This window comes from Phascolarctos cinereus, unplaced genomic scaffold, assembly GCF_003287225.1.
Source record: "Phascolarctos cinereus isolate Bilbo 61053 unplaced genomic scaffold, phaCin_HiC Scaffold_5;HRSCAF=322, whole genome shotgun sequence".
In the NCBI taxonomy this organism is placed as follows: Eukaryota; Metazoa; Chordata; class Mammalia; order Diprotodontia; family Phascolarctidae; genus Phascolarctos; species Phascolarctos cinereus.
Genome location: NW_027555958.1, coordinates 60,750,375 through 60,777,983, shown reverse-complemented (window position 1 = coordinate 60,777,983; position 27,609 = coordinate 60,750,375). Strand labels below are relative to the sequence as shown.

The 27,609-nt window shown below is 40.5% G+C and overlaps 1 long non-coding RNA gene across 1 annotated transcript in view; it reads right to left on the bottom strand.

The window, feature by feature from the left end:
* LOC144457897 (uncharacterized) overlaps window positions 1–27,300 on the bottom strand; it is a 48,889-nt gene extending 21,589 nt beyond the window's left edge. Inside the window, exon 1 of the long non-coding RNA XR_013487492.1 lies at window positions 26,108–27,300. This is a non-coding gene — a long non-coding RNA (uncharacterized LOC144457897). The remainder of the gene's footprint in view (window positions 1–26,107) is intronic.
* Window positions 27,301–27,609: the final 309 nt, after the last annotated feature.

The window sequence follows — 27,609 nt, the reverse complement described above, 5'->3', positions numbered from 1 at the left end:
CAGGATTTGAATTCCCATTTTCCTGACCCCAAACCCAACACTCTATCCACTGTATCACCTAGTTACCTTCCATGTAGTAAATGCTATAATTATTCTTATCTGGGAAGACCTGGTTTCAATTATTGGCCCTGACACATTTTGGCTATGTGACCCAGGGCATCACTTTACCTCTCAGTGCTCTATATACCTGTCTAAGATTTTATGTTTCAGAGAAGGTGCTGACCCACATTGTTAGACAGAATTCTCTCCCCTGGGAGTTCCTTATGATAGTGAAATAACAGATCCAGTCCCCATCCCTATTCGGCAAATGTTTCATGTTTGAATCAGTGTTGTTACCATGCCGGATTTTGTGTAAATAAGAAATACATTGGTAGGGGCTCAGCAGCTACTATGGTAAGTAACAGGACTATATCCCTCCACTTGAAGATTTACACTAGAGCCCTGAGAGCCATGAGTCCTAGTCATGGCCAACCCCTACCACTCCCCAGAAAATCCTCCAAACTTTCCAGTTGAGGTTACTAAGCCTCATGAAAGGGATTGGGGGAGAAGAAAGAGAGAAGGGAGGAATGGGTGCCACATTGAAAGCAATCCCCATAAACTATACCTATATATGCATATGTTGTCTCCTCCATTAGAATGTAAGGTCCTTGAGGACAGGCCCTGTTTTTGCTTTTTCTTTGTATCCCTTCAGGGCTTAGTACAATGCCTAGCACATAGTAAGCATTTAATAAATGTTCATTGTTTGTATGTCACAGGATTTTAGAACCAAAGCAAACATCAGCGATCACAAAATCATAGGCGCTCTTTTAGCTCTACATCTCATATCCAAAAATCTGTGATTCTATCATCATCAAATTCTGCCATTTTTCCTTCAAAATGTCCTTTACATTTTCCTTTATTCCAACTGCTATAGCTTCAGTCATCACATGCCAGGTTTGCTGCAATGTCCTCATCAATGCCTCTACATAATTCTCTCTCTCGTGCATCTGTCAAGCCATGGCAGCCAGACTGTCTTCCTCAACCTTGTTCCCCACTATTCCCCAACACAAGCCATTCGAGTTTATTGAGTAGGGAGGTGACATGCTCTGACTTGCACTTCAATAGAATCACTGAAGCCCCTGTGGAGAAGATGGAGTGGAGAAGGAGAAGACTGGACACAGGGAGACCAAATAGGAGGTTATTGTAATGGTCCAAGTAAGAGGTGGTTTAGGACTAATCAATGCCCTTATTGTCCCTGACACAGGCTCTCCTGCTCTCCTGCTGTTTCCTCCCCTTGACATGCTTTTCATTTCACTGATACAATTTTTCAATCCCTAGCTTAAGTTACGCTCACTTTTCCTGTGAAATGCTTCCTCACTACTCCTATTTCTCACCCCGCTGCACTACTTCGGGACTTCTCTGATTTTTCTACCATGCCCCAGGAAGCACATTACTGAGGAAAAATCTTATCATGCTGTAAGATCCCACCAGCCTTGGGACTCTACCTCATTACTATCCTCTGTCCCTCTGAAAGGAAGGTAGAAACATGAACCCCAAAACTCTAAGGAGAAAGTCCTGGCCACCACTCCCCCTTTTCAGCTTCCTTCTGTATGTTGTCTTTCCCCATTAGGTTGTAAGCTCTCTCCTGAGGGCAGGGACTTTTTTTTTTGTATGCGTGTTTGCATCCAGAGCATTTAGCATACTGCCTGACCTAATAAGTGTTGAATAAATGTTTATTGAATGACTGACTATGGTATACATGGGTCATTCTGTCTTCTGGCCTCCCATAACACATTGTTGGTGGGACACTCTCTGGCATTTAAAAGGCAGTAAGGTAAAGTGGATAAAGTACTAATCCAGAAGACCTGGGTTCACATCCTACCTCTGACACACACTTGCCATGTGACCATAAGAAAACCATTTAAATGCTGCAAGCCTTAGTTTTCTGTCTGTAAAACAGGGACAATAATGCCTGTAGTACCTACCTCACAATACTGTTGTGCACTCAAACAAGATAAAATATGAAAATTGCTTTATACTTGAAAGTATAAAATACTTTAAAGTACAGTTATCATTTGGTACTTGATTATAAGTTTCTCATAGAATCAAAGAATCTGAGTTGGAAGAAATATCACATCTTAAAAAAAAAAAGCCTTCTCCCAACATTCCTAACAAATGATTGTCCAGTCTTTACTTGTGAGGAGAAACTCACCACTCCCCAAGGCAGCCTGTTCCTTTCTAATTATTAGCAAGGTTTCCCTTATATCAGACTTAAATTAACCTCTTTTTAATTTCCAACCACGGAAACTAATTCTGCCCTCTGGCAGACTAAATCAGAATAAATCTATCCTTCCCCACACAGCAAATATCTGAAGACAACTATGAGATCGTATCTTCAGGCCAAATACCTCCAGGTCTTTCTATGGATCTATGGATGACCGTGAATTTGAGACCCTTCACCATCCTGGTCAACTTCCAGATGCTCTCCAGCTTTACAATGTTTAGAAAAAAAATGTTACCTAGAACTGAGCCCAATATCCCAGATGTGTTTTGGAGGCCTATCACTTACTAAGACTGTTTTGATGCAGTCTAAGATTGTATTAGGTTGCACAGTGGATAGAGCCCTGGGTCTGGAATCCAGAAGACTCATCTTGGAGAATTAAAATCTGCCCTCAGATACTTACTAGCTGTGTGATCCTCGACAAGTCTCTTGTTTGGCTCAGTTTCCTCATCTGTAAAATGAGCTGGAGAAGGAAGTGACAAAACATTCCAGTATTTTTGCCAAGAAAACTCCAAATGGGGTCACAAAGAGTCAGACATGACTGAAACAACTGAACGATAACAACAAAGATTGTAAAAGCTTTCTTGGCTGCTATATGACAATGTTAACTCCTCTTGAGCATGGGGTCCACTCACCCTCATCTTTTTCAAAGAGACTGCTGTCTAACTATGCCCACCCAGAATCCTACTTGTTAAGTCAATTTTTTGAAGTCATGTCATGCAAGATTTGAGATTAAAGCTTGTCAGCAGGGGCTTAAGCACAGGTGTATAAAACTCTCCTCATTGGTGGCTTGCTCAACAATAGTGGAGTTGGATTGCTCAGTACTCCATACCTACATGCAGGGCAGATTTGGCAAGAGTTTGGGGACAGAGAAATCACGCTCTTCTGGCTTCCAGCTTCAAGAGACAAGACACATAGTTCCAGATTCTCTTCAGAGAGAAAGACTCTAGGAAGAAGCTGACATACCAAGGAACCAGCATCTCAACCATGTCCCTATGCCCAACTTACCATGCTAGAGACTTTGGGGACTTTCTCTCTTGGATGAACTGAATATGTCAGTCCCAGTTGAAGAGCTCATTGACTCTGTGTATTGTCTGATATGTTCTCATCTACATAATTTCTCTGATTTCTGTTTGCAATTAGCTTAGATAAATGGATTTCTTTACTATTTGTGATCTTTTTGTAACTATCATTTGGATACATAGCTTGGGGCAATTCTTTCCCACTAAGAAATAGCAATTAAGAGCGCAATTTGAACCTAAAAATTATTTCCCCTCAACTAACAACATTTAAGGGGGTGGAGAGATGGAATTCTAGCCTGGTACCATCTTTCTCTGAGGAGAGCAGAGTGGCTAGTTTTACGGTGCCAATCTCCTGCTTCTTTTCCAGGCAGGAATTGAAGTCTTCTCTGGCTCGAAGAGATATCTATCTATTCATGCCTCCTTTCAAGTGGCATCTAGAGAGTCCATCTATGTGGGCAACATACACCCACATGTGTGTGTAACGCATACACACACCACTTACTTTCTTAGTAAATTTCATTTAGGAAGCAATCATAGTTTAATGACTCAGTCAGGAAGAGCTGGATTCAGTCTTGCTTTGAAACACCCTGGCCGATTCTGTGACCCTGAACAAGTCAATACACTCCCAATGTCCAGGCAACTCTAAGCTTTAAGTCACAGAGCAGGGCTGACCTGCATAAAGGGAATTCCCTCCCTATACCACTACAATCAGAGGTCCAGTCAAATTTTCTTTCATTTTAATTGATTCAGTCTAACCTTACTCTTTTATCCAAACTATTACCCTTCATATCCTCTGCAGATTTAATAAACGCACGATCTATGCCTCTAACTAAGTCATTGATAAAAATGTTAACTAGCTCAGGGCCAACCTCTGCCTCCTGGGGCTTTGCATTGGAGATCCTCTTCCAAGCTGGTGCTGAATCATTAATGACTCTTCTTTGGGTCTGACCATTCATCCAGTTTCAAATTCGGCATATACTCCTATTGTTTCAATTGTTCTCTAGTTTCTCTTGTGTGCCTTTTGATTCCCCAACTGGATTGTCAGTTAATAAAGGGCCCAGGGCCATGTCATCTCTTGGATTGCCCACAGCACCTGGTTGAGTCCTTCACACAGTCCTATGTCATCTCCTGGGCTTTGTAACTAGAAAGAGAAGTGGGAAATGAGAAGGCAGTTCTGCAAAAAGCATAAAGATGATTAAAGAGCTAAGAAATAATAACTAGGAAGAAAGGCTCAAAGAACAAATAGGAACCATTCATCATGGGAACGAAGTTGAGAGACATTTTAATAAAGTTGTTTAGAACTCAAAAGGCCATTGTAATAAGAACAAAGGCTAAGTTTTCTATGAAGGCCGAACAGGAAAAAAATGAACTGCCACATTAGTGATTTATGCGAGATCCTCAGCCCCAACCAAACCAGTCTCCTCACTGCCCTTAGAACAAGTCATGTTCATTCTTATCTCTGTGATTTTTCCCATCCCATTCCCTCTGCTTGTACTAGCCCTAATTTCTGCTCTCCTCCTCTCTGCCTTCCATCCTTCATGAAGTCTTCCTCAGGGACTTCATCTCACATAGCCCTCTCCCTAGTCTGAAATTTTATATCACTTAAAATCTATACTGTACAATGTATATTTTGTTATATCTTGGCGTCTGGTGTTTGTTCATTGTATGTGCATGTATGTTAATCTTTCACGCCCCAGAACTCTTTGAAATTCGAAACCATGTATTCTGTTGTTGTTCAGTCATTTTCAGTCTTGTCTGACTCCTCATGATCCCATTTGGGCTTTTCTTGGCAAAGACACTGGAGTGGTCTGCCATTTCCTTCTCCAGTTCATTTTACAGATGAGGAAACTGAGACAAAAAGGGTAAAGTGCCTTGTCCAGGGTCACACAGCTAGTAGGTGTCTGAGGCCAGATTTGAACTCAGAAAGAGGAGGCTTCCTGACTCCAGGCCTGGTGCTCTATGCATTATGGCACTCCCAGCTGCTCTGTATTCTATTTAGGAGTATACATTTAAAGCTGGAATATACTTTTAAGGCTGCTGAGTCAAACAGCCTGATTTTGTAGATGTGGCAACTGAGGCCCTAGAGAGATTAAATCAGTTTCCCGGGGTCATATGGCTAGAAAATGTCTAAGGTAAGACTGGAACCCAACTCCATAGCCAGAGCTCTTTCCAATGTACCATGCTACCTGTTTAATTCATTTCACCTAGAGAAATATTCATTATGCATCTGCTGAATTCAAGGCACTGTGCTAAGTGGGCTAAAAACACAAAAATGAAAGCCTGTGACCTCAGGAAACATATTCTCCTGGAGGGATGCAGCCTGTACACAAAGAGGTAAGTACAAAGGGGGAAAGTATTACTGACTGAGGAATCAGGAAGGGTAGCTGGCATCTGAGCTGCACCTGGAAGGGATCCAGGGATTCCAAGAAGAGGAGGTGAGGAAGGAGTGAATTCCAGGCATGGAACTCACCATCCTTTTGTTTAATCCTGGAAAACTGAATGACAGATCACCCCTTTAGTTAATCTATCCCAACAGCTCAAAACCACCACTCCTTTGAAAGTTAAAACAAATATGCAGAGAAATTGATTCATGACACCGAACAATCCAGTTCAAACAGAAGACTCACTTCACTCTACCGAGAACTTGTTGACTTCCCTCTCGATTTAAATTAAATTAGTCCATCCATTATATAAGTTTAGCAGAAACCCCATGACCTTTCAAAACTTAAACCTGTAAATGGAATATAGAGCACCAAGCCTGGAATCAGGAAGAACTGAGTCCAAATCCGGCCTCAGACACTTACTAGCTGTGGCAAGTCACTTGACCTCTGCCTCAGTTTCCTCATCTGTAAAATGGGAATAATAACAGCACCTACCTCCCCGGGTCGTTATCAGAATTAAGATAATGTTTATGAAGCACTTTGCAAACCTTAAAGTGCATATCAATGCTAGCTATTAGCTAACTAGCTATTATAGCTAATATTATTATTATTTTAAAAAGACATCAACAATTCTGCCTTCTCCAGGAAGCCTTTCCCCATTCCCTCTTCACTCTAGTGCCTTTCCTCTATTGATTATTCCCATTTATCCTATTTATAGCTTGTGTATTGTCTCCCCCACCAGACTTTGAGCTCTTTGTGAGCAGACTGCCTTTGGCCTTCCTTTGTATCCTCAGTACTTAGGCCAGTCGGACACATAGTCGCTGCTTGCTTAATAAATGCTTCTTAGCTAACTGACTGACATTAGCAGACATCCAGTCCAACCTGTATTTGAAAGAGAATGTCTTCTGTTTTCTGCCTTCCCTCCGGAAAGCTCAATAGGCTTATAAACCTGAAACCAATAAATCTCACAACACCACAACATTCCTGTTCTCTCTTACCAGTAAATGCAAGTGGCCTACTTTAAGCAAACCAAAAGCAGGAAATGTGTATGTATGTGTGTATGTATATATATACATGCATACACACATACATGTATATATACATACTCATACAGACATATATACTTATACACACATATGTATATATATGTATACGTATGTATATATAATAAATATAAGCTAAATTAGGCTATAATTTGCTTTACAAAAGAATTCACCATTTCTATAACTGTCATGTCCCCCTGATACAGTTTAAATGATTGAGTATGCAAACATTTAAGTTTACCACAGACATGGTCCTTTAAAATTGTGTGTAGATGTGCAGGTCACCTAAATCAATATCTTGCAGTGGAATGAGTTCTGGTCTTAGAGTTGGAGGACCTGAGTGCAAATCTCAGCTTGTCTACTTTCTGCCTATATGATCCTAGGTAATTGCCTAACCTCTCTGGGCTTCAGTTTCCTTATCTGGAAAATAAAAGGTTGGACCAGATGAACTCTGACTGCCCTTCTAACTATAAACCCATGATCTTATGATCATAAATGAACGAGCCAGGTACAGTGGAAAGGAAGGTAAAACACGGAGGAGAGAGACCAAGTTCAAATGCTAGGTTTGTTGCTCACTATGTGATGTTGCATAAATCACTCAATTTCTCTAGGTCTCAGTTCTTAAAATAGGAAGATTGGTCTAAATGACCTAGCAGGTAGGTGGTACAGCAGATAGAGCCACTGGGCCTGGAATCAGAAAGTTTTTATGATTGTTCAGTCATTTTTCAGTCCAATTCTTCATGACTGTATTTGGGGTTTTCTTGGCAGAGATATTAAAGGGCTATTTCCTTCTCCAGCTCATTTTACAGATGAGGAAACTGAGGCAAACCAGGTTAAGTGATGTGCCCAATGTCACGGACAAGTTAAGTATCTGAGGCCAGATTTGAACTCAGGAAGATGAGTTTTCCTGACTCTAGGCCCAAACCACCTAGCTGCCCTAGTCAGCTAAGGAGACAGAAAGACTTGAGTTCAAATCCAGCCTCAGACACTGGCTAGCTATATGACCTTGGGCAAGTCATGTACTGTGTTTGCCTAAATTTCTTCAACTGTAAAGTGGGTCTACCCTTATTTTAATATCACCTGAAATTAAAAGATGCTTACTTTTTGGAAGGAAAGTTATGGCAAATCTGGACAGCAAACTAAAAAAGCAGAGATATCACTTTGCCAACAAAAGTCCATATAGTCAAAGCTTTGGTTTTTCCCATAATAATGTATGGCTGTGAGAGTTTGACAATAAAGAAAGCCGAGTGCCTCAGAATCGATGTTTTCAAATTATGGCGCTGGAGAAGACTTTCGAGAGACCTTTGGGGATCAAATCAGTCAATACTTAAAGAAATTAATTCATATTATTCTTTGGAAGGACAAATACTGAAACTGAAGCTTAAATACTCTGGCCACATGATGAGAAGGCAGGGCTCACTGGAAAAGACCCTCATGTTGGGAAAGATTGAAGACAAAAGGAGAAGGGGATGGTAAAGGACGAGATGGATAGATAGTGTCATGGAAGCAACAAACATGAACTTGGACAGACTTTGGGACATAGTGGAGGACAGAGGAACCATGGGGTCATAAAGAGTCAGACATGACTGAATAACTAAACAATTAACAATAAACCACCCAGGGTGATTATAAGGATCAAATGAGATGATATTTATAAAACACTTAGCACAGTGCCTGTTGTTTGCCTTTCATTCTCAAAGAGGACCAATAACATTCTGAGAGTAATGTCTTAATGACTTGAGTGTGAGCTGGATTTAAGTGAGGCAAAGCTTCAAAAAGTCATCAGCCTCACTGTCTCCTCCAAAATCACTGAAGTCCAGTGGCTAGACAAAAGTCAAGATGGTGCTACATAAATGCTATCATCATCATCATCACCATCATCATCATTGTTATTATTATTACTAGAACCTCTGAGGTCCGTTCCAGTTCTAAAGCTACAGTCTTAAAAAAGGCAGGACATCAAAATGCACTGTTCTAAGTCTCTCAACTTACGTTCCTTCTTTTTAAAGATATTAACACTCAGTCTGCTTTAAGCTAAGGTGTTACCATTAATTTCAAGAAACTTTTAAAGGTTTAACTATAAGACAACAACCAGCTGTATCTTCACAAGATCTCTAAAATTTTCATGAGTTATGGAAGCAATTCTTATTAGAGAGAGAAAAGTAGTATTTTTTTCTAAAAAAGAAAAATTCAGTCATAGCCTATGGAGATGACATGTTTTGTTCAGATCCTCCTAATTGCACAATATGATTTCTAAGCCTACAGCAGACATGCCATTTAGAGCAGTTCAGAGCAGAGGCTACGTCTGTTGCTGTCTCTATGTAACGCCCATGACAGCAACGTGACCGTAAGAGGAATTATTAAATCCTACTTGTTGATGGAAGAAAAATACCAGCCTCACAAAACTTCTCATATGCTCTTAATATAGGTAAACACCATGCTGTCATTAGCAATGTACTCAGATATTTCCCTTGGAAATCTGACCACCTGGTCGGATTAGTGCTGACAAAGAAGATGGCTCTAACTACTTATGCATTATTAATCATAGGAAGCCAGGCTGGGGCTGGCTTCAGTCTAAAATACTCTCCACAAGGTTCACATTATGATATTGCCTTATGGGAGAGAATGTCTTATAATGAATATTTCACTAAGGAGACCTCCTTGGTTGCAGTCCCAGATAATTCTGCCTCCACTGAATGCTACCCAAAAGTGGAATGTATAGAGTGTTCTGAAAACATATAAAAATGTAAGTATCTACTAATTCATGCAATGAGGAGACTAATAACTGACATTTCCCTAATTAGTTAAGACTTACAAAATGCTTTATTTATGGCATCTATCTCATTTTATCATTGGGAAGAAACATGGTACAGGGTGAAGAGCACTGACCATGGATTCAGAAGACCTGTTCAAAGCCCACCTCTGAGTCTTACTATATCTGTATATAGGCAAGTCACCTAACCTCCTGTGTGCCCCGATTCTTCATCTGTAAAAAGAGAGGACTGGACTAGCTCATCTCTGGTCCCTTCCAACTCTTAGTTTATGAGCCTACAATCCCTATGGATTGTTGTTCGTCCTTCATTCTCAAAGAGGAGCAACACATCCTTACCACACTTCTGTGAAGTCAGAACTATTATCAGAGATTATTAGCCCCATTTTACATATAAGAAAATGGAGTCTCAGAGAATTTAAGTGCCTCGATTATTTTCACACAGCCAACAGGCATCAGAGGTAGGATTTGAACCCAAGTCCCTCTTGGCTCGCAGCCTAGCTTCCTTTCCATTACATTACCCATGAAAATTTAGTAAAAAAAAAAACATTAAATTTAATAGGGAAAGAAGGGTTTGAACTGCTAAACTATGTATTCCTATCATTTCCAATTCACTCCATAAAGGAAAGGTCTTTCTGGGCCTCAGTTTCCTTATCTGTAAAATGATAGGGTTGTTGGGTTAAATGATATCTAAGATCTCATCTAGCCGTAAATCTCTCTTAGTCTTGATTCTTGGAGCTGTACAGAACCAATTTAATTACTCTTTGATGACAGCCTTTCAAATATTTGGGGTGAAAAAGGAAAGAAAAAATTTTTTTTATTCTTTTCCCCCATTCCTCCATGCTGGGGAACATCGCATGCAGTCATTTTTCTTCTTTGGTCAGGTACGCTAATTGAGTTAATATAGTGAAACATCAAGGGTCCAGACATTGCCAACGAGACAAAGTGCCTAGCACAGTCCATAAAACTTAACCTCCTGGATTTACAGAGTAGCCAAGAGCTAGACAAACTGAACCATGGAGACGCCTTTTTATGACTTGCTTGCTCCCAATTCACAGAGATGGCTTCAGATTTATGCACGATGCCGAGGCCTGTGGAGCTAACTGCTGAGCCTGCATCCATCGCATCAAGACAGAGACAGCAGGGAGTCGACTGTTCATTGGGCTGTTGCTTTGGGTTTCCCTAACATTAGACCCTAGCTGCCAGGGGCAACGTTACCAGTGCAAATAGAGGAAATACATGTGGGCATCTTGGAAAGACTTTTCAACTCAACTTTGAATATTTCAGTCTAAACATTTGGAAAGCTCCTCTGAGCTGCCAGCCAGCAGGAGCCCTCTGCAGCATTTGGAAATTCAAGTCTTTGCATGTCTGAATGCTGCAGATTCCTACATTCAAACAAGTTCATCAGAGCAGAGCACAGATTCCGCCATCGTAATCCCACCAGCAGCTTGCCTTGAATCCTAGAATCTCGGGCTTCAAAGGAACCTGAGAGAAAAATTTCTAGCTCATCTTCTCCTTTCCCTGAACAAAATCAGCTCCTCTATATCATTGCTCATGGACAATCATCCAAGAAGTCCTTGTTTTCAGTCAGGTTGCTCACTACTTAACACAAAATTGCCCACTCCATTTCTTAGAGGAGGCTAATTTTTAGAAAGTTCTTCCTATACTAAGTAAAAACCTGCCTCCCTTATAACTTAAAATTTTGTGTAGCTGTTGCATTTGTGTGTTAGTGGAAGGAACTCCCTTATACAGATCAAGTCCCCCATGCAGAAAAGAAATAATTGCAAATCACTAGAAGACTCTCACAATCAGTTCCTTATAATCTGCACGACCTTGGACCTCTCTGGGCCTCAGTTTTCTAGTCTGTAAAATGATAGGATTGTTGGGTTAAATGATTTCTAAGGTCTCACCTAGCCCTGAACCTCTCCTAGTCCTGATTATTGGAGCTGTACAGAATTAATTTAATTAGTGTTTAGATGATGGCCCTTCAAAAATTTTGAAAAAAAATCTTTTCCTTCTTTTCTCTAAATTCAGCTGCTTTCTCCTTGCCTGTTCCTTGCCTATCATGGCTCACAAAGCCTTCATTTTTCTAAGCTCCCCACTCTGAACAAACTCCCATTTGTCAATGCCCCTCTTGAAATGTGGTTGTGCAGAACAACAATCTCAAGTTGGCCTTAGATAGGGTTAAATTTCTAAGTTTCTCTTATGAAAGGCAAGATTTTTTAGTGGAGACTCTGCTGAGATTGGAGTCAGGAAACTTGGATGCAAATCCAGCCTTAGTCATCTGCTAGCTGTGTGATCATAGGCAAGTCCTTTAACCTCTCCAGGCCTCAGTTTTCCCATCTGTAAAATGGGGACAATAACACTTGTGCAGCCAACCCTTATAAGGTTCTCCCCCGGTGCTTAGCATGGGGTCTGACATATAGTAGGAGATTAATAAATATTCATTGATTGATTGATTATGAAAAGAATGTTTTGTAAAATTTAATTCTAAATATAAATGTGGGTTATTATTATATTCATAATGAAATGCAAACCGCAGTTTATTGGACCCCATTTTTTATTTACAGAAAAACGTCTGTTTCTAGCACTTGTTTTGGATATTTGTGTGTAGGCAAGTATTTCAAGTGCAGCCAGAGCTGACAGGAAAGTATTCATAATGAGGTTTTGAAATGTTTTAGATGTTGAGGCAGCTGGTGGTGCAGTGGATGGAGCTTGGGGCCAGGAGTCAGGAACGCCTAGGTTCGGGTTTGCCCTCAGACACTTACTAGCTGTGTAACCTCAGTGGGTCACTTGACAAGAAAGAAAAAAAAGAAAGGAAGGGAAGAAGGAAGGGAGGGAGGGAGGAAGGAAAAGATAGAAAAAGAAAGAAAAAAGAAAGAAGAGGAAGGGAGGGAAGAAGGGAGGAAGGAAGGAGGGAAGGAAGGAAGGAAGGAAAGAGAGAGAAAGAAAAGAAAGAAAGAAAGAAAGAAAGAAAGAAAGAAAGAAAGAAAGAAAGAAAGAGAAAAAGAAGGAAAGGAAGGAAAGAAGGAAGGAAGGAAGGAAGGAAGGAAGGAAGGAAGAAAGAAAGAAAGAAAGAAAGAAAGAAGAAGAAAGAAAGAAAGAAAGAAAGAAAGAAAGAAAGAAGAAGGAGGGAAGGAAGGAAGGAAGGAAAGAAGAAGAAAGAAAAGAAAGAAAGAAGGAAGAAAGAAGAAAGAAAGAAAGAAAGAAAGAAAGAAAGAAAGGAAGGAAGGAGAAGGAAGGAAGGAAGAAAGAAAGAAAGAAAGAAAGAAGAAAGAAAGAAAGAAAGGGAGGAAGAAAGGAAGAAAGAAAGAAAGGAAGGAAGGAAGGAAGGAAGGAAGAAAGAAAGAAAGAAAGAAAGAAAGAAAGAAAGAAAGAAAGAAGAAAGAAAGAAAGGGAGGGAGGGAGGGAGGAAGAAAGGAAGAAGAAAGAAAGAAAGGAAGGAAGGAAGGAAGGAAGAAAGAAAGAAAGAAAGAAAGAAAGAAAGAAAGAAAGAAGAAAGAAAGAAAGAAAGAAAGAAAGAAAGAAAGAAGGAAGGAAGGAAGGAAAGAGAGAGAGAGAGAAAGAAAAGAAAGAAAGAAAGAAAGAAAGAAAGAAAGAAAGAAAGAAAGAAAGAAAGGGAGGGAGGGAGGGAGGGAGGGAGAAAGGAAGAAAGGAAGAAAGGAAGAAAGAAAAAGAAAGAAAGAAAGAAAGAAAGAAAGAAAGAAAGAAAGAAAGAAAGAAAGAAAGAAAGAAAGAAAGAAAGGAAGGAAGGAAGGAAGGAAGGAAGGAAGGAAGGAAGGAAGGAAGGAAGGAAGAAAGAAAGAAGGAAAGAAGAAAGAAAGAAAGAAAGAAAGAAAGAAAGAAAGAAAGAAAGAAAGAAAGAAAGAAAGAAAGAAAGAAAGAAAGAAAGAAAGAAAATGTTTTCAATTGTAATCATGGACCTAACCACTCCAACCTCATCTGCACATCACTCAGCCCCACAATTTAATAAAGGTTATTTCATAATCATGAATGAAAATTTCCAGGGATTTAAAAGGTAGACTTGAGTGGAAAAGTCAAGGTCTTAGCTCATGTTGTGCCCACTGGTCTGCCTGTCTGTATTGCCAAAAAATAGTAATAGTGTCCATCAGAGAGAGATCAGAGAGGTTGGAATGCAAAAGCAATAAATTAGAAGAATGAAACAAGCATTCGTTAAGCACCTACTAGGCTCTGTGCTAAATGCTTTACAAATATGTCATTCTATCCAGACAACATTTCTGGGAGCAGATGCTATTATTACCCCTGTTTTACAGTAGAAGAAACAGAGGTAGAGAAAGGTTAAGTGACTTGCCCAGGCTCATAAGTAAATGTCTGAGGCAAGATCTGAACACCGGTCTTCCCGACTCAGACACAGAGCTCGTATCCACTGTAGCACCTACCTGATTCCAAGAGGGCATGTAGAGAATCTGTGATCAGCACCCAGCTTGTTCTGAAGGGGAGTGCTTCCACTGTGAGTGGGTCTTAGGGATGATGGTACTCTCAGTCTTGTGCTCTCTCCCTCACCTCTGCCTCTGAGTTTTCTTTCTTTTTTTTTCTTTAATATAAATTTATTTATTTTTAGTTTTCAATATTCACTTCCACAAGTTTTTGAGTTCCAAATTTCTCACCCCTCCCTCCACCCCAAGATGGCATGCATTCTGAATACCCTTCCCCTGTCTGCCTTCTCTTCTATCTCTCCCGCCTCCCTTCTCTTATCCCCTTCCCCTTCCATTTTCCTGTAGAGCAAGACAGACTTCTGTACCCCATTTCCTGTATTTCTTATTTCCCAGTTGCATGTGAAAACATTTTTTTAAAACATGTGTTTTTAAATCTTTGAGTTCCAAATTTTCTCCCTTCCTCCCTCCCCATCCACCCTCATTGAAAAGGCAAGCAACTCAATATAAGTTGTACATGTGCAGTTATGCAAAACACTTCCTTAGTAGACATGTTGTGAAAAACTAACTCTATTTCCCTTAATCCTATCCTGCCCTCCCATTTATTCTATTCTTTCTTTTGACCCTGTCCCTCCTCAGAAGTATTTGCTTCTGATTACCCTCTTTCCCAATCTGCCCTCCTCTCTATCACCCCCTGCTCTCTTGTCCCCTTCTCCCCCTATTTTCCTGTAGGGTAAGACAGATTTCCATACCCAATTGAATGTGTATGTTATTCTCTCCTTAAGCCAAATCCTATGAGAATAAGATTCCCTCATTCCCTCTCACCTTCCCCTGTTTCCCCCCACTGTGAGAGACTTTTCTTTTCTGTTTTTTTTGTGAGATAATTTACCCCATTCTACCTCTCCCTTTCTTCTCTGAGTATCATCCTCTCTCATCCCTTAATTTTATTCTCCAGATATGACCCCTTAATCTTCAACTCACCCTGTGCCCTCTATCTATCTATATACATACATACAATTTTTTTCCTTCAACTACCCTAATACTGACAAAGTTCTCATGAGTTACAAATATCATCTTTCCATGCAGGAATGTAAACAGTTCAATCTTAATAAGTCTCTTATGATTTCTCTTTCCTGTTTACCTCTTCATGTTCCACTGGAGTCCTGTATTTGAAAGTCAAATTTTCTATTTAGCTCTGGTCTTTTCATCAGGAATGCTTGAAAGTCCTCTATTTCACTGAATGACCATTTTTTCCCCTGAAGGATTATACTCAGTTTTGCTGGGTAGGTGATTCTTGGTTGTAATCCTATCTCCTTTGCCCTCTGGAATATTATATTCCATGCCCTGTGGTCCTTTAATGTAGAAGCTGCTAAATCTTGTGTTATCCTGATTGTGTTTCCACAGTACTTGAATTGTTTCCTTCTGGCAGCTTGTAATATTTTCTCCTTGACCTGGGAACTCTGGAATTTGGCTACAATATTCCTAGGAGTTTTCCTTTGGGGATCTCTTTCAGGAGGAGATCTGTGGATTCTTTCAATTTCTATTTTGCCCTCTGGTTCTAATATATCAGGGCAGTTTTCCTTGATAATTTCTTGAAAGATGATGTCTAGGCTCTTTTTTTGATCATGGCTTTCAGATAGTCCAATAATTTTTAAATTCTCTCTCCTGGATCTATTTTCCAGGTCAGTTGTTTTTCCAATGAGATATTTCACATTGTTTTCTAATTTTTCATTCTTTTGGATTTGTTTTACAGTGTCTTGATTTCTCATAAAGTCACTGTCTTCCAATTGCTCTATTCTAATTTTTAAGGAAGTATTTTCTTCAGTAATCTTTTGGACTTCCTTTTCCATTTGGCCAATTTTTCTTTTTAGGGCATTTTTCTCCTCATTGGCTTTTTGGACCTCTTTTGCCATTTGGGTTAGGCTGTTTTTTAAGGTGTTATTTTCTTCAGTATTTTTTGGGTCTCCTTTAGCAAGCTGTTGACTTGTTTTTCATGATTTTCTTGCATCACTCTCATTTCTCTTCCCAGTTTTTCCTCTACTTCCCTTACTTGCTTCTCAAAATCCCTTTTGAGCTCTTCCAAGGCCTGGGACTGATTCATATTTTTCTTGGAGGCTTTGGATGTAGGAGCTTTGATTTTTTTGTCTTCTTCTGGTTGTATATTTTGATCTTCTTTTCACCAAAGTAAGATAATATAGTCTGACTCTTTTTGCGCTTGCTCATGATCCCAGCCAATTACTTGAGTTTTAAACTCTTTGTTAAGGTAAGAGTCTGCTTCCAATGTGGAGAGTGTACTGTCCCAAGCTTCAGGGGTTTGTGTAGCTGTTTTCAGAGATACTTGTAGGGACCTGTAAATTTTCAGTTCTTCCAAGGTGGTATGATAAGGGGCGAGGTGTTTAAGGGGCGAGGTGTTTACTCCTTTCCTGGCCTGTGACCACAGGTATTCCTTTCTGTCCCATAACTGTGAGGAGGGGTTCCTCTCCACAGCCACTACAAGCTCCACCACACCAGCGCTCCTCCTCACCCTAGCACTGCCGCCCAGAACTGTGACCCAGATCCACACACAGGCAAAGCAAGAGATTCCTGCCTCAGCACTGGCAAAGAGATCCCTGCAGTCCCTCTCTGATCAGCCACTGGATTCCCCCTCAGTCTGTGGGCCGGAAGCTCGGGAAGCAGCTGCCCCCCCCTCCCCGCAGGGCCACGCTCTTGGGGAATGGAGCTGAAACCCCGCCTTCCTCTCTGACCACCAACAGAAACAGACGTTTCCCACTGACCTTTTAAGTTATCTTTGGCATTCTTGGATTGAAGAGTCTGGAAACCTCCACAGCTGCCCGCGATCCAGTCCTCTGAGGCCTGCTCCAGGTTCACTGCGGCCTGTGCGCCCACGCTGCGCTGCACTGCTTCCCCGCCGGGCGCAATACACCTTTCTGATCAATCATCCAGGTTGTCTTGGGCTGGACATTTGTTTCACTCTGTCTTTTTGTGGGTTCTGCTGCTTCAGAATTTGTTTAGAGCCATTTTTTATGAGTATTTGGAAGGGTTTAGGGGAGAACTCAAGCAAGTCACTGCTTTCACTCCGCCATCTTGGCTCCGCCCTCTGAGTTTTCTTTCTTCAAAGCCCAGTTCCAGCAACAGCTCAAACTTCACACAAAGTAGCACTCTGTCCCCAGAGTAAACTCCTTGGGGCCAGTGAATATTTTGTCTATATCTTTGTATGTCCAGAAACCTGGCACAATGCCCTACACGTGCTGTTGCTGTTCAGTCATTTCAGTCGTGTTTGACTCTTCATGGCCCCATTTTAGGGTTTTCTTGGCAAAGATACTGGAATGGTTTGTCATTTCCTTCTCTACCTCATTTTACAGATGAGAAAACTGAGGCAAACAGGGTTAAGTGACTTGCCCAGGGTCATACAACTAATCAGTGTCAGAGACTGGATTTGAACTCAAGCTTTCCTGACTCCAGACCCATCTCTCTGTCCACTGTGCCACCTAGCTGCCCTGAAGTTCTATGACTATGACTATTTGCCCAGGGTCCCACAGCTAGTGTCTGAGACCAGATTTGAACTCTTGAAGATGTCTTCCCGATTCCAAGTCCAGTGCTCTATTAACTGCGCCATCTAGCTGACCACCTTTCATATAATAGTTGCTTAATAAATGTTTGCTGAATAATGGCTATTATAAAAAATAATGACTTGGTCTGTTGAGCTATCTATTGATGTCAATGGTCAGGGTGTTCTTTAATACTACCAGCAGGAGTATCCAGTTCTTTTGTTTTTATCATGCAAGATCCAAGTGGTCTTTTTGTATAAGGAGAATTCCTGCCTAATATTTATGAAGTTCTTTCTATGGGCTGCCAAGGGCATCTTTCTGCTACAAATACAGGGAGCAAAAAGGCATCTAAGTATCTGCTTTCAGGAGCCAGATCAATTGCAGCCAAATATCCACTGATTTGAAGAAAAAAAAAAGATACTTGGGAAATATTTAGAGGAGGGGGCTAATGAAATAAGGGAGAAGCCTGCCCCTTGCATGACTCTGGGAGCTGCTAGAAACCGTCTTTTTCTCCCACCATCACAGCTGCCATCTCTCATCACCTATACCTCCCCCAGATGTGGCAGCAAATGCCTTTCTTGCTGAATTTCCTCCTACACCAGAAACATGTTGAGACTTTGCTGCCTGCTCCTGGAACTCTAATGAAAAAATGTTCCATCCTCCACATAAGAGCTGTTCCTCACCTTCACAGCCTTCAAAAGAAAAGAGGAAGAAGAAGCAGAGGTTGAAAAAAAAAACAATTTGGGGCGGGGGCTGAATAACCGGGTTTCCTTTTTTTTTTTTTTAATGTTAAAATGGCTAGAGAATGGCTGCGGAAGTATAAAAAGCACAATTCATTAGTAAAGAATCAGTGTCCACACTCACAAAAGAGATAGATGCGGCACACACGCCAAGAGCAAGACCTCTTCTACTTCTAGGCTGCGATTCACCGTCCGGGTAGTATTGGTTCAAATGCCAGAGAAATAATGAAGATCAGCTGGGCTGTGGGAATTAATTGGTTTCAGTCAAAGTCACAGTATGTCCATGAGAGAGAATTAAAGCTCAGTCCAGCTGTTTTCATCACATTAAAACAAACAACAGAAGGTTTCCACCTTCAGAGGCTGGGCAGCTCCATCTCTATCAACTCTCGCATCTACTAAAACCCCAAGTGAAAATTTCATCCTTCCCTTCTTTCTTCTTCCCAAGCCCTCCCCTCCCCTCCTCTCTCCTTCTCTTCCTTTTTCTTTAAAAAACAAAAAGCACTCCTATTTTATACTGTCACTCTGAAAGCATATAAAATCAAGATGTATCCCCCACGTTGCTCTAAAAAGCCCCCAGGAGGGTCATTTATAACCGCTTTATTTCTGAGACACTAAAATTGCTGAAGCAGATAAGTTAATGGGGATTTGATGGCTGAGTCTGAGTGTGACCTTGGTCTTGGGTTCAAGAGCTTTAAGGAGGCTCCAACCTGATCTCTATCTATCTATCGATCAATCTATCGATCTATCAACCTACCTACCTATCCAAGTCTGTGTCCTCTCTCACCCAAGCTGGAAGTACAGTTGCCACTCCTGAACCCAACCCCACTGCTGATTGGCATAGGATCTTTGATCTGTCTGACTCAGCCAGTCTGCCCCTCCTTAGGCAGCCTGGTGGCCCCTCTGCCCACAGAGGCTCACCATACTGGTGCTGGATTTAATGTTTAGCCCTATGGGTAGTCAGAACTCCTAAGCTCAAATGATCTATCAGCCTCAGCCTCTCAGCAGCAGGGATTATTAGTGTGTGCCACCACGTATTGCCCAGTTTATATAAAAATAAAATTCAACTCCTCTATGAATTGTCTTGAATTCTGGAAGCACAAAGTCTAAGAGAGGAGTAAAAATTCATAAAGTAGGTTTCTGGACAGTTTAGAGAGGCTTCTCATAGTAGTCATCTCCTATTTCAGAATGTTCCAAACTCTTGAAAAATGAAGAGGAACAGGAAGGGTGAAGGGGAGGCAACCCCTGACAAGAGTACACAACACATAGGGAAAAGGACCCACATGTACAAAAATATTTGTAGCAGCTCTTTTTGTGGTGACAAAAAACTGGAAATTGAGGGGATGCCCATCCATTGGGGGATGGCTGAACAAGTTGTGGTATATAAGTGGAATGGAATACTACAAGAAATGATGAGCAAGCAAATTTCAGAAAAAGCCTTGAAAGATTTACATGAACTGATGCTGAGTAAAGTGAGCAGAACCAGGGGAACATTGTGCACGGTAACAGCAATATTGTGCAATGACCAGCTTGGATAGACTTAGCTCTTCTTAGCAAAGTAATGATCTAAGACAATTTCGGAAGGCTCATGGTAGAAAATGCTATCCACATTCCGAGGAAGAACTGTGGAGTCTGAACGCAGATCGAAGCCGACTATTTTCTCTTTTTTGTTGTTTTTTTCTTTCTCATGGTTTTTCCCTTTTGTTCTGATTCTTCTTTCACATGACTAATGTGGAAACATGTTTAACATGATTGTACATGTATAGTCTATATCAGATTGCTCGCCGTCTTGAGGAGGAGGAGGGGAGAGGAAGGAGGGAGAAAAAATTCGGAACTCAAAACCTTATAAAAGTGAATGTTGAAAATTATATTAACAAGTAATTGGAAAAAAATAAAATACTATTAAGTGGGGGGGGGAAAAGGATTACACAACACAAGTAAGGTCTTAAGGGTGGAACCAAAATACAAGCACATGCTCCAGAGATGCCTGGATAGTTACTAGCAACAGATGGCAATGAAATTCCATTACACCCTATTCTGGTTTTTATAGGCAGTGAAAATTATCCAAAGGGTGGAATCTGTATCTTCATTCACTTTATTGGGGAAATTTATATAGTATGCCCGGACCATCTCCAGATTACCTCCTTTCCACACAAATAAGCCCAAATAACAAACACCTAAATAACCGTTATAATGGCATTTACCTAAAAGGGTGGGGTGGGGGGAGAGGGGAGACCCTGCGTGAATGTCCAGATGATGAGAGGAGGGAGGTGGAGGGGGCTAGTGAGGGAACATATGAGGATGAGGGTGGTGGAAGAGGTAGAAGAATATAAGCTTCTTGAGGGCAGGAACAATTTCAGTTTTGCCTTTCTATCCCTGGAGGCTAGCACATAGCAGATGCTTAATTGATTCATTCAAACACACACACACATACACACACACACACACACAGAGTTAAAAAACAATTAATGATAAAGCATAATTGAGGCTTCTTTTTCCACCTGAGATCAGATGGCAGCACACGAAGCAGTAGATATATGTGGTAAGTGTGCTGTCTTCATGTGCGTTATACTGTATTCTTCTACAGATGTAAGTTTTGGAGGAATTTGTTCATAATGCTGAAAAATAGTTCAGACAGTGGAAAAAATAGGTACAAATCACTATTGCCCATTAGATAAAAAAAATAAAGCAAACATTCATATAGCAAAGGATGAGAAGGTAGACTACCTGTCAGAACCTTACCTATGGAATCACTCCTTCTCTACCCAATTCTGACACTCCTGAGCCATTTTGCTTTCAAAGGGTGTGGAGTCCACGCTCAGAAATCCTGCCTATTCTGAGTCTGCAGGACAATGTGCAGAGCAGTTGATAAATATCCATTGACTTGATGGTGACTTCGACTTTACTCTGAGAAAAGCACACAGTGTGTAAATGTGGAAGAGTCACTAGGGGCAATAGCACATTACATGACTGACTAATACGTTATTTCTCAATAGACCTTGATCTTGTTTTTCAAAGCGTACTGCAGGGAGCCTACTTGATCTAGATGGGTATTGACATGCAGAGTTGGGATTTCTGGTTCAAATCAAATCCAAGATGAAAGGGGGGAAGCAAAGGCCAAGAACACTAATTGACTGGTTACCCTGTGAAAAATGCTGATAATTCTAGGTCAATGTCAAATGAATGGATATCTGAATCATGAATTCACTCTGACAGTCACCATGGATGGAAGTATTGGCCAAGCAGAGGTTCTCATCGAAACATCACTACCCCATCACCCACAGTGAAGAAATACTGACTTGCCTGGACTGTTGAGAGAGGGCACGTCTGCCAGGACAGCAATGAAGAGACTCTGCCACAGCCAAGGCTTCCTTGCCCCACAAACAGGGGACATCTGTTTCTCAACTAGCTGTCAATACAGCCTGTTCCACAATTTAAAAAAGATTCAAGGTACAAAGGAGGAAAGTAATGCAAAAAGGGGTTTTGAGCAAGCCAGAGTTATTCTACCATCAGATCCAGGGGCAAAAACTTCTCCACCCACCCATCCCCATCACTGCAGTAGCTGTGCCTTTTAGAGATGATATTAATCACCACGCACTTCACTGAACCTCCTTCAACCCCTACCTGCCCATACATGTAAGCCTAAGGGAACCTCTCAAACCTGTCCATGGGGGTGGAGATGGGAGAACATGATCATCCACTTCGTAGCAGGAGTAAACATTTTTTCACACTTTTTCTTATAATTTCATCATTTACATTCTGGAATAGGAATTTTAATGGATTCATAAATGGATGTCCCATGAACCATCTGTCGCTTCCAGATGTCTGAGAAAGTTTCATTTTAATCCCTTTTTAAAGCATTTGCATCTAATTAGTACTCTACTCAGACCACCAATCCAGTCAATATAAATGCTTAGGCATGTACATACAAATCAAGGTGTTAAGGGAAAGAACACTGGATTACAAATTAGAAGACTTGATCTTGTCTCTCAGCCCCATCATTTCCTACATGTGTTACCTTTTGTAATTACTAATGTTACCCTAACCATTCTAAGCATCAGTCTCCTCATCTGTAAAATGTAGTTTAATAATACCTGGACAATCTACCTCATTGAACTGCCATGAGGAAAGCACTTTGTAAACTTTATAACATTCTATAAATGTGAATTGTTATGGTACGTCTTATGTTTTACAGAGTTGAAAGCACTTCAAAATTCTAGGATTTTAAATTAACTTCAAATTAATTTTAATTAAAATTAATTAACTTTTAATTAAATTAGGAGTCTTGATCTTTGAATCAAGATCTTTTTTTTTTCCTTTAACTTTTAGGAGGAAGAAGCCCATGGCAAAAAAAAAACCCACAATATCATAGACCACTTTAAAAAAATATCTAATGACAGAAAATGCTGGAGGGGATGTGGAAAAATAGGGACATTAATGCACTGTTGGTGGTATTGTGAGCTGGTCCAACTATTCTAGAAAACAATTTGGGCTATAAATCTGTGCATACCCTTTAACTCAGCAATACCACTACTAGGTCTGTTCCCCAAAGAGATCAAGGGAAAAGGAAAATAACCTATATGTACAAAAAATTCTTTTTGTGGTGGCAAAGAATTGGAAATTAAGGGGATGCTAATCAATTGAGGGAATGGCTGAACAAGTTGTGGTATATGATGAGCAGGTTGATTTCAGAAAAACCTACAAAAGCTTACATGAATTGATGCAAAAGAAGTAAGCAGAACCAGGAGAACATATACACAAAACAGCAATATTGTATGATAATCAACTGTAAATGACTTAGCTGTTCTTGGCAATACAACAATCCAAGACAATTCCAAAGGACTTATGATGAAAAGTGTTATCCATCTCCAGAAAAAGAACTGATAGAGTCTAAATGAAGATCAAAGCATGCTCTTTTAACTTTATTTTTCTTGGGTTTTTTTTGTTTGTGTTCTCTTTTGCAACATGGCTAATATGAAAATGTCTTGCATGACTTCATATATATTAATTTATATCAAATTGATTGCCTTCTCAAGAAGTATAGAAGAGAGAGTGGGAAGAAGAAAAAATGGAACTCAAAATTTAAAAAAAAAAGAGTGGTAAAAATTTTTGTTTACATATAATTAAGAAAATACAAGAATAAATGAGGAGGGAAAAGTCAAAAAATATCTAAAGGATTTCTTGGGATTAGTACATATGCATCCTAAACTCCTCAATTGTCTGCATCAACAGTCACATATTTCTTCATCTGTAAAATAAGAGAGTTGGATCAGAAGATCTTTGAGATTCCTTCCGATTTTGACATTCTGTGATTATTATGTCTAACACACCGAACAATCATGTAACTCTTGATTCTCACCTCAGTACAATCTAGTCACTACTACTACCATATCATATAAAAGCCACGATCATTCAGTAGTAAAGCATTTAATTGAAACATAAGACAACACAAATCACAACAAAAGGAATGAAGCAAAAACAATCTCTATACCTATGTACAAATGGGTGCTGTTTCCTATACTTCCAAAGTAAGTAAAGTGAGGAAAGGACATAGTCACCCAGGCAATCATGTAGAATGGGGCATTATCAATCTTATGAAAAGTTTTTCCTTTTCCTTTTTTTTGAAGTGGGGGGAAATGGTGGGAGTCCCTAAAGGTAAGCCAGAGAGCACCTAAAGCCTTAGGGCAGGAATGGCTAAAGTGGTTCTCCTTGATTCTGTAGTCATCAGTGACCACCTAGAACTTCTAGGTTCGAGGATGCTATGGCCATATGACTCCCGGGGTTCCCCCTCCTGCATCCCTCTCCAACTGCATTCCTTCTACTTGCCTTTCTCATTCCCCTTCCTGCCACTCCCATAGTTTGGGCTGACCTACTTTTTAAACCTCCTGCCTTGGAGAGCACTCCCCACAGAGTCTTCATCAAGTACATAGACTCTCTTGGAAAAGAAATGCCACCCTCTGAGAAATGTGAACTACAGAACTTTTCTGAATTAGAGATGTTCTCTGTGCCCCAAGCATTGTGGAAAAGGTGCTTCAATAGACTCTCTCTATATAGGCTCCTCTCTCTCTCTCTCTCTCTCTCTCTCTCTCTGTCTATCTATACACACATACACATCCAGCGAATGCCTAAAGCCTTAGGACATGGTAGTGGTGGTGGGGAAACACACACCCACACACGTATATACACATACACATACACACACATACACATACATATGTGCATGTCTGTGTGTTTTCCCCTCAACATGTCCTAAGACTTTGGGCTTTTTCTGGATCACCCTCAGGAACTCCTACCCACTCCCAACTCCAAAAAGAAAAAAAAAAAGAAATAGGAAAAACCCTCCACAAGACTGATAGTACAGATTCTAAATAATTACACATACACACACGTAATTCTGAGGCATGGAAAGATTTTGAAGATTCGTTTATATTACATAAACAGTATTTATGTAGGAGACTGGACTAGTATATTTTAGGAAATTGCTTTCAGTGGGACAAAAGAAGAGTTTCTGATTAACAGAGTTAACCAGAAAATTAAATTAACCAGAATACTCCATTCCCTGAGAATTTATGTTAATTCAGTTTTTTTTCCTATAATTGAAAGTAACCAAAATCCAATGTGCCCTTCCAAAGGTGAAAACTTATCAAAATGTAGCAACACCATAGGGATTGGTAAGTAGGTTAATAGTTGAGTAAATATTTAATATTCTTTTAATTTGTGACATTTTTTTGAGCCAGGTATAAAAAATGAACATTTATAGCACCTCTATGATTACACAGGGAACTGTGTTATATAGTGAGGATTCAAAGAAATAACATCATTCTGACTTAGCTATTCTCAGCAATAGGATGATCCAAGACAACTTTGAAGGATTTAAGATGAAAAATACTCTATCCAACCCAAGAGAAAGAAGTGATGGTGTCTGAATACAGATTGAAGCATATTTTTTTTTACTTTGTTTTTCTTGAAGTTTTTGTTTGTTTGCTTTTTTGGTCAACATTTTCTTTCACAACATGACTATTATGGAAATGTTTTGCATGACTACACATGTATAACCTATATCAAATTGCTTGCCTTCTCAATCAGGGAAGGGGAAAAGGGGGAGAATTTGGAACTCAAAATATTAAAAATGGATGTTAAAAATTGGTTTTACATGTAACCAGGGGAAAATAAAATACTAAATAAAAGGAAAGAAAGAAAGAAATAACATCATTCCTGCCCTCAAGGAAATTACTACCTAGTAGGGGAAGCAAGAAAATACACAAGAAAATGCCAACAGGCTTTTATTAAGACATTATGTTCCAGGCACTGTGCTAAAGCCTGAGAATACAAATACAAGCAAAAAGAAACAGTCCCTGTCCTCAAGGAGCTTACATTCTAGTGAGGAAGTCAACTTAAAAAAGAGAAAAAGGGAAAGAGGAAAAAGTCCACAGAGTCAGGAACAGAGCCAGGAGAGACTCATATGTAGCATATGCTATGTCTTGTCAGCTGAGATTGCAGTGATTCTCTAACATTACATCCTAATTTATGGATGGAAAAATTGAGGCAGAAGATGGCTAGATATTTTCCCCAAAATCACAGAAGCAGAACAGAAAACCGAGAGTTTATGGAAAACTTTCCACCTCTGCCTTAGACAAGGGACATTATCTAATGTTTTCATTGTATTCTCCTCATGCACTAAAATGCACAAATGTACACACCCTATATACATATATAATGTCTGTGTACAATTATCCATTTCACATATAGTGTTTGTACATTTATGTATGCTATTTTCATGTGTGTGTGAGAGAGAGAGAGAGAGAGAGAGAGAGAGAGAGAGAGAGACAGAGAGAGAGACAGAGAGAGACATGAAATCCAACCATAGAAATAGGAGACAAGGGATATTCCAATTTTGAAGAGGAAGTAAAGAAACAAAATAATTATTTATAAAGTATTTATTAAGCACTTACCATATGCCAGACACCATGTCAAGCTCTGGAGACACAAATACAAGAAATCAAGTGGGGGACCTGGCCAATGAGGCCCCAGTCCTGGGAGCATGAGCCGGTGACCTCCATAGATGTTTGGTGAACCTGCTTCCAGATCTGCATAATCAAAGCCCTGCCTTGTACTTCAGAGTGTGCACAGGTATTCTATTGTCTGTTTCTGGTCTACTTGCTGTGTGCCTTTTTGATTGACAGTTGATCTGGAACCGTATGTGGGTACAAAAGACTTCCCATAGAAGTAATGTGATCTTTTTTCCTTTCTGGCTTCTTTCAGGCAAGGCAAGGGCTACTGTAAGTCTTTGGGTAGGGAGACATGTAGCAGTCGCACCCGTGCTGAGTATGGACTCCAGTCCTCGGATCTTTCAAGATCTCAAAAAGTTGTAATCTAGTCCTTTTTATCTCTAACGCTCATTCACCAAAGAACAGGGAAGAATAAATTCAAAGAGGCAAAGAAACAGGCTCCATTTCATCAGCACATTCTGTCCATTTGGGGAGATGGGCAGCCGGCGGCAGAAGGCTCTAACTGCCACAGTAACTATTTCCTTCCTCAAGTAGAGGCCACACAAGTCCTCTGTCTTAGGAAAGCAGCCAAAGAGGCAAGTGACCCAGCTGCCCTTGTGGCTTTTCATATGTGTGTCTCAATCCAGTCCCCCAGCCTTCTCTCAGAGACCTTTCAGGGGCCTCTGTCCATCTGTGCCCCAAGGCCTCCTCCAGTCTTTCAGAGACTGTTCCTAGATCAGACCCACCTCATATGGCCAACGTCTGCCTCCTGTCTGGATTCCCCTAGGCCTTACCTTTATCTCCTATCAAGCCCTAAGTTGGGCCTACAGGGCTTCACAGGACACAACATCCTCTCTACCTGCAGCAAAATTAAACATTGTCTCCTGAAAAGTCTACTCACCTTCCTCCCTCAATGGACTTCTCTCCAGACACCAATAATCTGCTTGGACTCATTCCACAATAGTTAGCACATTTCTTCCCCATCATACTCTCTGGATCCCTGTGATTCTAAACCTCCCTAAACCGCATCTCCCCAGCCTGGAATGCCTCTCTGGAGTGCCTGCTACATAGTTAACAAATTTACTTTCATCTTAAACTTCTTCTGGCTGTCACTGAAATCTGGACCCCACCTGATGACACAATCTCCCTGGCTAACCTTTCCAGTACTGGTTTCACTTTCATTTATAGCTTCTCCTCCCCCCACCACTCCCCGGTATCCACTCATTGGCTAGGATTGGAGTCAGAACAGTCCTTGTTCACCACTGCCACTTTCAGTCTCTTTCTCCACCACCAGCACTCAGTAACCTCTCCTCCTTTGAGGTCCATTCAATTCATATTTATAACTCTATCAGGATTCTGGGAGCTGTTATTATCTATTGACCTCCAGGACATTCTCCTTCCATCCTCAGTTAGTTCAGCAGTCCAAGGCTTATCCTCCATCCCAGTCCCTCACAGTAGGAGACTTC